Raw genomic sequence first — 10,835 nt, forward strand, 5'->3', positions numbered from 1 at the left:
GTGTCTGTGTGTGCGTGTGCGTGCGTGTGTGTGTGTGTATGTCTATGTGTCTGTGTGTATGTGTCTGTGTGTGTGTCTGTGTCTGTCTGTGTGTGTCTCTGTGTGAGCATGTATATGAGCATATGTGTGTACGTATGTGTGTGTGTATGCGTATGTGTGTGTGCATATGTGTGTGCATGTGTGTGTGCTTATGTGTGTGCATGTGTGTGTGCGCATGTGTGTGTATGTGTGTGTGCGTATGTGATGTGTGTGTGCATGTATTCACTTGGTCTTTGGATCACGTGTTGGACTCGTGATCGACAGCTTTTTCCCTCCTGGAAGAGAGCTCAGAGCTCGTAGGTCCGATCTATGGGTAATGCTATGACCTTGCACACACACACACCCCCAACTCCCCGCCCACGAGAGTCAGAGTAACGACCCGAAGCGCAGCAGTACCGAAATAATTTCGGCCCTGGGCAGGATTCGAACCATGAGCTACGGGGCACTATTGTGGCAGCTCAGTGCTCTACCAACTACGCACGTGTGTGTGCTTGTGTGTGTGTGTGCATGTGTGCGCGCGCATGTGTGTGTGCATGTGTGTGTGAGTTGTGCTTGTGTGTGTGCGTACTGTATTTACGTTGAAGAAAAAATTGGTCGGAGTTAAGTGACTCCTGGCGTAAGCTTTCTCTAGAGTCGATACAATAATTTTTTTTCCTAATACAGCGACGGAGCCCGACGAATATATGTTCCTCAAGGTGGCCCATTGGTTGGGTCACCCTCCTTCCATCTCAGTCTCCCCTTCCTCCTCCTCCCTGTCTTTTCCACGTATAAATACACACACACACAGACACACAGACACACAGACACACAGACACACAGACACACACACACACAGACACACAGACACACACACACACACACACAGACACACACACAGACACACACAGACACACACAGACACACACACACAGACACACACACAGACACACACAGACACACACACACACACACACACACACACAGACACACACACACAGACACACACACACACACACACACACACACACACAGACACACACACACACACACACACACACACACACACACACACACACACACACACACACACACACACACACACACAGACACACACACACACGCGTGCGCATAGATACATGCACACACATGCACGAACATGTATGTACATGCACATATGCACCCATATACGTGAAGATGTACACATGTATCAATATGCTCTTGCAGGCATATACATTTGAACACGCGCGCACACACACAATATTATATCTATATATACATATATATATGTATTATACATATATATATATGTGTGTGTGTGTGTGTGTGTGCAAATATATGCGTAAACGGGCAGAGGCCCGTAAAACTTTGCAGGAGTTAACCTTCACGACCATTTTTGCTTTGCAATATTGCAGCCGTTACTGGCGGGATCTGTTTCATAAACATCACCCCTGTAGCCCAATAATGGTGGCAATAGTCGAGTGCATCCGAATCCTAAGGTTCACCCAAACTCTCGCAGGATCCTTTATCGGCTGCAAGAAACCTGCACAGCGAAGCTATAGCGATAATCCCATACCACACTCCTGGTCATATGGCCATTTCCCGAAGGTTGAGTGTGGTTTGAATTTTCCGCCAAAATCATCGGAAATTTAAAATTCCCGGCTCTGTGCAGGCATGCGCATTGTCGACCCCACCTCCCCCTCCCTATCCCCTCCCTTCTTACCCGGCTAGCTCGAGCCGGACGTCGCGTCACTTAGATCGCGGAAACGGGACCGAGTGGTTAACTCGCTGCCCACATGGGAGCAGGCGGTCCCGTTTCCTGCTGGTTAATCGTCTGTTAGTTTTATCGCTTTCCGCTTGGCTGCTGGTTTGTCTCATTCTTCGACTTTGATTTTATACGAGCACAATCCGTCCTCGTCTTCGAGCCGTCCCTGGTAAACAACCCGGGTCCTCTCGGAGGACAGGGGACGTGTCTTATGGTACGGAGTGTGGCGCCCCCCAGGGTCATCAGGCCTCTCGGCAGCGCCATACCTCTGACCATCATCGGTCCTCTATTGCCTCACGGTTTGTATCAGGCCCTAGGCGTAGACTTTGACCATATACGATCGCAATCCGTCCCCGTCTTCAGGCCGTCCGTGGTAAGAACCCGGGCCTCTCGGAAGACAGGGGGACGTGTCTTATGGTACGGAGGGTGGCGCCCCCCAGGGTCATCAGGCCTCTCGGCAGCGCCATACCTCCGACCATCATCGGTCCTCTATTGCCTCACGGTTTGTTTCAGGCCCTAGGCGTAGACTTTGACCATATACGATCGCAATACGTCCCCGTCTCCAGGCCGTCCGTGGTAAGAACCCGGGCCTCTTTGAAGACGGGGGGGACGTGTCTTATGGTACGGAGTGTGGCGCCCCCCAGGGTCGTCAGGCCTCTCGGCAGCGCCATACCTCTGACCATCATCGGTCCTCTATTGCCTCACGGTTTGTATCAGGCCCTAGGCGTAGACTTTGACCATATACGATCGCAATACGTCCCCGTCTCCAGGCCGTCCGTGGTAAGAACCCGGGCCTCTTTGAAGACAGGGGGACGTGTCTTATGGTACGGAGTGTGGCGCCCCCCAGGGTCATCAGGCCTCTCGGCAAGCCCCAAACCTCCGGTCATCAATGGTCCTCTAACAGCCTCATAGCTTGCTTCGTCAGGCCCTAGGCGTAGACTTTGACCTTATACGATCGTAATCCGTTCCCCATACGTCTTCGGGTCGTCCGCGGTAAGAACCCGGGCCTCTCGGAAGAGAGGGGGACGTGTCCTATGGTACGGAGGGGGTGCCCCCGAGGGTCATCAGGCCTCTCGGCAGCCCCATACATCCGACCAATAATGGTCCTCTAACGCCTTAATGGCTCCCTTTGTGAGGCCCTAGGCGTAGACTTTGACCTTTTCCACTCGTAATCCGTTCCCCATACGTCTTCGAGTCGTACGTGGTAAGAATCCGGGCCTCTCGGAGGACAAGGGGACGTGTCCTATGATACGGAGGGTGACGCCCCGAGGGTCATCAGGCCTCGGCAGCCCCATACCTTCGACCAATAATGGTCCTTTAACGCCTTATAACTTTCTTTGTCAGGCCCTAGGCGTAGACTTTGACCTTTTCCACTCGTACTCCGTTCCCCATACGTCCTCAAGTCGTCCGTGGTAAGAACCCGGGCCTCTTGGAGGACAAGGGGACGTGTCTTATGATACGGAGGGTGGCTCCCCGAGGATCATCAGGCCTCGGCAGCCCCATACCTCCGAGCTTCAATGGTCTTCTAACGCCTCACGGCACCACCCTCCTTCCAGGTTTCTTAAAAAAAAAAAAAAAAAAAAAAAAACACCCAGCCCTTCTCATGAGCCACAGCCAACCTCTTATCAACTTCACTTGGCTTGAGTTTAAAGATGACTTACCTGATGTTCCACCCCCAAGTAAGACTTAGTGAGTCTAGTGTTAGTTAAAATGAGTATAAATTAGTTCAAAGAAACTACAATCATTTAGTGTAATGAGAAGAGGAAAATCAGTTTTAAATAGTACAGTTTAAGTTGGCGCAAAGTGCTAGGTATTACATAAATAAAATGCCTTGACCTTGGAGAAAAAAAAAAAAAACAGGTCGAAATGGACATGACTTTTCCTATTCAACTTGAGCTAATCTACAGTCATGATGGTCGAGAATTTTACCATGTTAAAATTGATTTCGACGCTCACTGTGACTTAGGTCGAAATGACCATGACTTTTCCTATTCAACTTAAGCTAATCTGTAGTCATGATGGTCAAGAATTTTACCATGTTAAACTAATTCAACGCCCACTGTGACTCAGGTCAACATGAACATGACTTTTCCTATTCGATTTAATTTAATCTACAGTCATGATGGTCGAGAATTTTACCATGTTAAAATTAATTTCGACGCTCACTGTGACTTAGGTCGAAATGAACATGACTTTTCCTATTCAACTTAATTTAATCTACAGTCATGATGGTCCAGAATTTTACCATGTCAAAATTTATTTCAACGCTCACTGTGACTCAGTGATGTCACGGTATGATAAGATGACGTCATTGTGATAAATTGACGTCACCATGTAGTCCTATGACGTCAATTTGTGTCCCTGTGACGTCACGAGACGATCCTATGGCGCCATGATCAATCCGGTGACGTCACAGTATAATCACATGATGTCACTAGGTATTAAACATATAGAAGTCCGCTTGTGGGCGATGAGACGTCACAAATTGCCATAGCACACTATTGGATGAAGACGCTCGCCACGGGCTTCGAGAACTTCCCGCGGGAAGACTTGGGGTGAGTTGGATACATACCGAGGGTCCAGGCCCGTCTTCGTGGGAGACGCTCAGGGAACGTCTTCACCCAGGACGAAGCCTCTTGACTAACGCCCACGGACGAGGTCGCTCGGAAACGAACTTGGCCTCGCATACTCCCTTTCGGTTTCTCGCTTACCCCGAGGATCTTCACGAAACTAGTGAGAGTGGTAGGCGTACGTTGGACGGAAGCAAGCGTCTCCACACTCATGTTCCTAGACGGCTAGTTGATGCATTTGCCCACCGGGGAGGGTGCATCGGCCGACATCTCAGTGGCTCTGAGTGTGTTGGCGGACGTGGAGTTCGGGGTGGACTGGGACGGGTCTGCCCTTGCTCCCACACAGAGACTTTATTGGCTCGGGATTGAGTGGGACACAGTCAGCGTCCTTCGGGTGCTCCCCTGCGCCAAAAGAGCGTGCTTCTCTCACACGTCCTCCCTCCTTCGGTGGCGGGGGGGGGCGGGCTCAACTTCGCGACCCCGGCCCTTCCACTGAGCCGCTTGGGGCGCCGACGGCTGGTACGGGAGGTCGACAGGAGCATACTGCTTCTCCCGCGTGACCTGCCCGGGCCGATACCCTCAGCACTCCACAGGTTGTTGCGTCCCTGGCTTCGGTCGGGGGCCCTACGCCGGTCGCTGGAGTTTCTCCGCACCCACTCTGTGGAGCGGGTGCGGGACCTAGGGACTGGACATCGACGACTCCCTTGGGGACACGGTGTCTCTACCACTCGGTCGCCCCTGTCCCATGTGTCGCCATGGAAACGGCTCCACCCCTCTCATCTCAAAAAAGTGGAGGGGGCAAAGGGCGACCGAGGAGTGGGGAGGGGCCAGGAACCGTTGAACAGGATACAAATTTCGTATAATTTACGCATTGTGTGAACAGTGCAATGTTGTGCATGTCACATTCTTCGGCGTGGGTACTTGACGTTTCTGTCTCCCCTCTACTGAGTGATAAAATGAATAAGTCTCCCATAGGAAAGACACACGTAATAACGGTTTGATTCAGGCTTCACCTCTCCTCCCACCTGTCCTCGTCTCATGCATAGCTTCGCTGTGCAGGTTTCTTTCAGCCGATAATATTTCTTTGTCGCGGCTCGTGCCGCTTAAATTCTTCTTATCGGCTTAAGAAACCTGCACAGATTTAGGGTCCCTCCCTCCTCCCACAGGCGAAGCCTTCATTTCTCATTGAAGTGACGCGACGTCCGGCTCGAGCTAGCCGGGTAAGAAGGGAGGGGATAGGGAGGGGGAGGTGGGGTCGACAATGCGCATGCCTGCACAGAGCCGGGAATTTTAAATTTCCGATGATTTTGGCGGAAAATTCAAACCACACTCAACCTTCGGGAAATGGCCATATGACCAGGAGTGTGGTATGGGATTATCGCTATAGCTTCGCTGTGCAGGTTTCTTAAGCCGATAAGAAGAATTTAAGCGGCACGAGCCGCGACAAAGAAATATTATATGACGAGGTCACTGGATATTGGTCTATTTCTCGCGTTATTTCAAGGCTGGGTCAATATCAGGCACACTCGAAAACTGGCCTTTATGTAATGAAGCAGTCTCAGTTGTCAAACACATAACACGTGGTCATTCTCGGTTCTATCTATTGGATATGTAACAGATATTCTTTGTCATAATATTTGTTGTCCCAAGTTTATTGTCTGGGAAAAGATACATAAATAAAATTCATAAATACATATTAAAAATACATAGAAAATAAATATACATATAAGAGTTAATGGAGACTAGTTTTACCCAAATACATCAAAATGCATGAAAATATAAATTACATAAATACATGTAAGAAATACGTAAGAAATAAGTAAATATACATTGAAATAATGGGGACGAGTTTTAGCAAAATACATAAAAATACACTAAAGATACATCAAGTACATATAAAAATACATGAAAAATAAATGGATATATGATAGTTAATGGAGATGAGTTTTAACAAAATACATAAATATACATGAAAAGATACATATAAAATGCATGACAAATTAATGTAGAGGTTAATGGAGACGAGTTTCAACGTAATACATAAAAATACATGAAAAAATACATAAATGAAATACATAATCATATACTCAAAAAATACAGAAAAGAGAGATCTAGAGGTTACTGAAGACGGGATTTAACTCGGAAACACACACCAGGCTCGACTCGATTGAATAAAATCGCCTGGCGACAGAAGGCAAACGAGTGCGCAAGAAGCATTCCAGTCGTGTTCGGGTCAGAGTCGTTGGTTCATCTCTGATGTCGTCCTCGGTGCCGCGAGGAAACGTTCGCTCCGCCCCGGCTCTCCGACTCTTGGGAGACCCGTTGGACTGAAGGACCTGGAGGCAGGCCAGCGACGGCAAAGAACCAAGACTGGAAGACCCGCTGGCCTGCCGGGATAGCTGGAAAGGAATTCGAATTGGGATTCTATTAAGGAGGTCGGCCGGCTAGGAAACCGAAGAAGAAACGAAGCCGGTCGGCCTGGAGAAGGACAAGAAATAGCTGATTGGATAGGAGGCCGGTCGGCTAAGAAACTGAATAAGGAAAGAAAGCCGACCGGCTGGGAAGGTCGTAAGTGAAGCTGAAAAGGAAAGGAGGACGGCTGGCCTAGGAACGATGATAAAAGGAAAGAGGCCAGCCGTCCGGGTAAGCTTGAAAGTGTTACTGAATGGAAATTTAAGGAGGTCGGCTGGCTCGTAGACCTTAAAAGAGCGAGTGCCAGCCGGCCGGGTAAACGGAAAGATATTAGCAGATTGGAATGGAGGTCGGCCGACCGGCATGGAAAGCGAAAAAAAGGATTGGAAGCCGGTCGGCCGACTGGGAGCGCGGACAGGACTGAAGAGACTGGCGTCTGTCGCCAGGTGATTTTGTTCAGGCTGGCGCTGTTTTATTTTATTTCAACTGAATAGAATTGGTTGGTATTAGCCTGAAGGGAATTTGCAAGGTGCGCTGTTAGCGAACGTCTTCTTCCCTCAGCTGAATAAAGTCGTCTAAAGAGGAAAGTCTTCAAAGTCTTCCAAAGGAGTCTCTGAAATAGTCTTCCACGTCTCCCTCAGGAGTTTAAAAAGTCTCCCAAAGGAGTCTTAAAGTTCTCCGAAGAAGTATTCAAAGTTTTCTGAAAGAATCTCCGAAGGAGTCTCCGAAATACTTTTCGAAATATCCCAAAGGAGTCTTTAATGTATCCCGAATGTGTATTCGATGTCTTCCAAAAAGTAATTAAAGGGTCCCGAAAGATTCATAAAATTTTCCCGAAAAAGTCTTCAAAATCTCCTGAAAAAGTCTCCTAAGGAGTCTCCGAAGTAGTCCTCAAAGTCTCCTGAAGATTCCTTCAGGAGACTGAAGATTCCATCGGGTAAACCACTGAAGCATGTTAAAGTATTGATACAACGGGTCACCGTCTCTGAGCTCAAAATGAACCTGATTTATGATATAGAACGTAAGCTGCGCCACGGTTCCGTCGGGCAAAGCACTTTACCATCTTAAAGTACTGATACGATGGGTCACCGTGACTGAGCTCAAAATGAACCTCAGGATATACAATCTGAGATGCGTCACGGACTCGTTGGGCAAATCACTTTAGCATGCTAAAGTACTCATACGACGGGTTCCCGTGACCGAGCTCAAAATGAACCTCACTTACGATATACAATGTAAACTGCACCACGTTCCCGTCGGGCAAAGCACCTAAGCATGATAAGGTATTAATACGACGGAGCACCGTGACTAAACTCAAAATAAACCTGATATACGATATAGAACGTGAACTCTAACACGGTCTATTCGGATACAAAAAAAAACTTTACCATGTTAAAGTACTGATACGATGGGTCACCGTGACCGAGTTCAAAATGAACCTGACTTACGATATAGAATGTAAGCTGAGCCACGGCCCCGTCGGGAAAAGCATTTTAGGATGTTAAAGTACTGGTACGACGGGTCACCATGACTAAGCTCAAAATAAACTTCACTTATGATGTAGAACGTAAGCTGCGCCACGATACCGTCGGACAAAGAACTTTAGCATGTTAAAGTACCGATACAACGGGTCAACGTGACTAAGCTCAAAATGAACCTGACGTACCATATAGATCGTAAGCTGCGCAACGATCCCGTCGGGTAAATCACTTTAACATGTTAAAATACTGATACGACGGGTCAGCGTGCTTAAAATTAACCTTAGCTACGATATACAACGTAAGCTGCGCCACGGTCCCGGCAGACAAAGCACTTTAGCATGTTAAAGTTCTAATACGACTGGTAACCGTAACTGAGCTCAAAATGAACCTCACTTACGATATACAACATAAGCAACATCACAATCCCGTCAGACAAAGCACTTTAGCGTTTTAAAGTACTGATGCAACGGGACACCGTAACTGAACTTAAATGAACCTGACTTACGATATAGAACGTAAGCTGCGCCACGGTCCCGTTGAGTAAAGCACTTTACCATGTTAAAGTACTGATAGGACGGGTCGCAGTGACTGAACTCAAAATAAGCCTCACTTAAGATATGGAACGTAAGCTACGCTGCGGTCCCGGAAGGCAGAGTACTTTAGCATGCTAAAGTACTCATAGGACGGGTAACCGTGAATGAGTTCAAAATGAACCTAACTTATGATATATAACGTAATCTGCACCACAGTCCCGTAGCACAAAGCACTTTAGTATGTTAAATATTGATATGGCGGGTCACCGTGATAAAGTTCAAAATGAACCTGACTATCGATATAAAACGTAAGCTGCATGTTAAAGTACTGATACGACGGGTCACCGTCATCGACCTCAAATTGAACCTAACTTTTGATAGAGAACGTATGCTGCTTCACGGTTTCGTCGGTCAAAGCACTTTAGCATGTTAAAGTACTGATGCAACAGATCACCGTGACTAAGCTCAAAATGAACCTGACATACGATAAATAACGTAAGCTGCACCACGGTCCTCTCGTGAAAGAACTTTAGCATGTCATAGTACTAATACGACGGGTCATCGTCAATGAGCTCAAAATAAACCTGACTTACATCGTAGAACGTAAGCTGCGCCACAGTTCCGTCGGGTAAAGCCCTTTAGCATGTTAAAGTACTGATACGACGGGTCACCGTGACTAAGCTCAAAATTAACCTCACTTAGGATATAAAACGTAAGCTGTGGCACGGTCATGGCAGGTAAAGTATTTTAGCATGCTAAAGTACTGATACGACGGGTCACTGTAACTTAGCTCAAAATGAACTTGACTTATGATATAGAACGTAAACTGCGCCACGGTCCCGGTGGGAAAAAGCACTTTAGCATGTTAAAGTACTGATACGACGGGTAACCGTGACTGAGCTCAAAATGAACTTAACCTACGATATACAAAGTAAGCTCTGCCACAGTCCCGTAGGATAAACCACTTTAGCATGCTAAAGTACTGATACGATGGGTCACCATGACCGAGCTCAAAATTATCCTGACTTTGATATAGAACGTAAATAGAACGGAAGCTGCGCCACGGTCCCGGCAGTATAAGGACTTTAGGATCTTAAAGTACTGATACGACGGGTCACCGTCACTGAGTTCAAGATTAGCCTGACATACGATATAGAACGTGTGTGTGTGTGTGTGTGTGTGTGTGTGTGTGTGTGTGTGTGCGTGTGCGTGTGTGTGTAGAGCTAAGGTACTCCGGGCGTAAGCTCCCTTCAGACTCGATACAATGACCTACATTTCTTTATTTATTTTATTTTATATATTTACTTTTTGTCCTGATACAGCGACGGAGACGACGAGTGCAAGATCCTCACGGACAGAAGGATTCGACGAACTGAAGCACCTCCGCTTCCAGGTGACGTTCTGTATCAACTGCATTATGGTCCTCACTAGACGATTTTATTCAGCTGAGGGAAGAAGACGTACGATAACAGCGTACCTTGTTGATTCCCTTCAGGCTAAAACCAAACAGTTCTATTCAGTTGATAAAAAAAAAAACTGCGCCAGCCTGACCAAAATCACCTGGCGACAGACCCCAGTCTCTTCAGTCCTGTCCACGCTCCCAGTCGGCCGACCGGCTTCCAATCCTTTCTCTTTTCGCTTTCCATGCCGGTCGGCCGACCTCCATTCCAGTCTGCTATATCTTTTCTGTTTACCCGGCCGGCTGGCACTCGCTCTTTCGCGGTTTACAGGCCAGCCGGCCTCCTTAAATTTCCATTCAGTAAAACTTTCAAGCTTACCCGGACGGCTGGCCTCTTTCCTTTTATCATCGTTCCTAGGCCATCCGTCCTCCTTTCCTTTTCAGCTTTACTATCGACCTTCCCAGCCGGTCGGCTTTTTTTCCATATTCAGTTTCTTTGCCGACCGGCCTCCTTTCCTATCAGCTATTCCTTGTCCTCTTCCAGGCCGACCGACCAAGTTCTTCTTCGGTTTCCTGGTCGGTCGACCTCCTTGATAAAATCCCACTTTGAAATACTTTCCAGCTATCCCGGCAGGTCGGCGGGTCTTCCAGTCCTGGTTC

Source organism: Oratosquilla oratoria, chromosome 11, assembly GCF_046742065.1.
Source record: "Oratosquilla oratoria isolate Oo_2021 chromosome 11, ASM4674206v1, whole genome shotgun sequence".
Classification (NCBI taxonomy): domain Eukaryota; kingdom Metazoa; phylum Arthropoda; class Malacostraca; order Stomatopoda; family Squillidae; genus Oratosquilla; species Oratosquilla oratoria.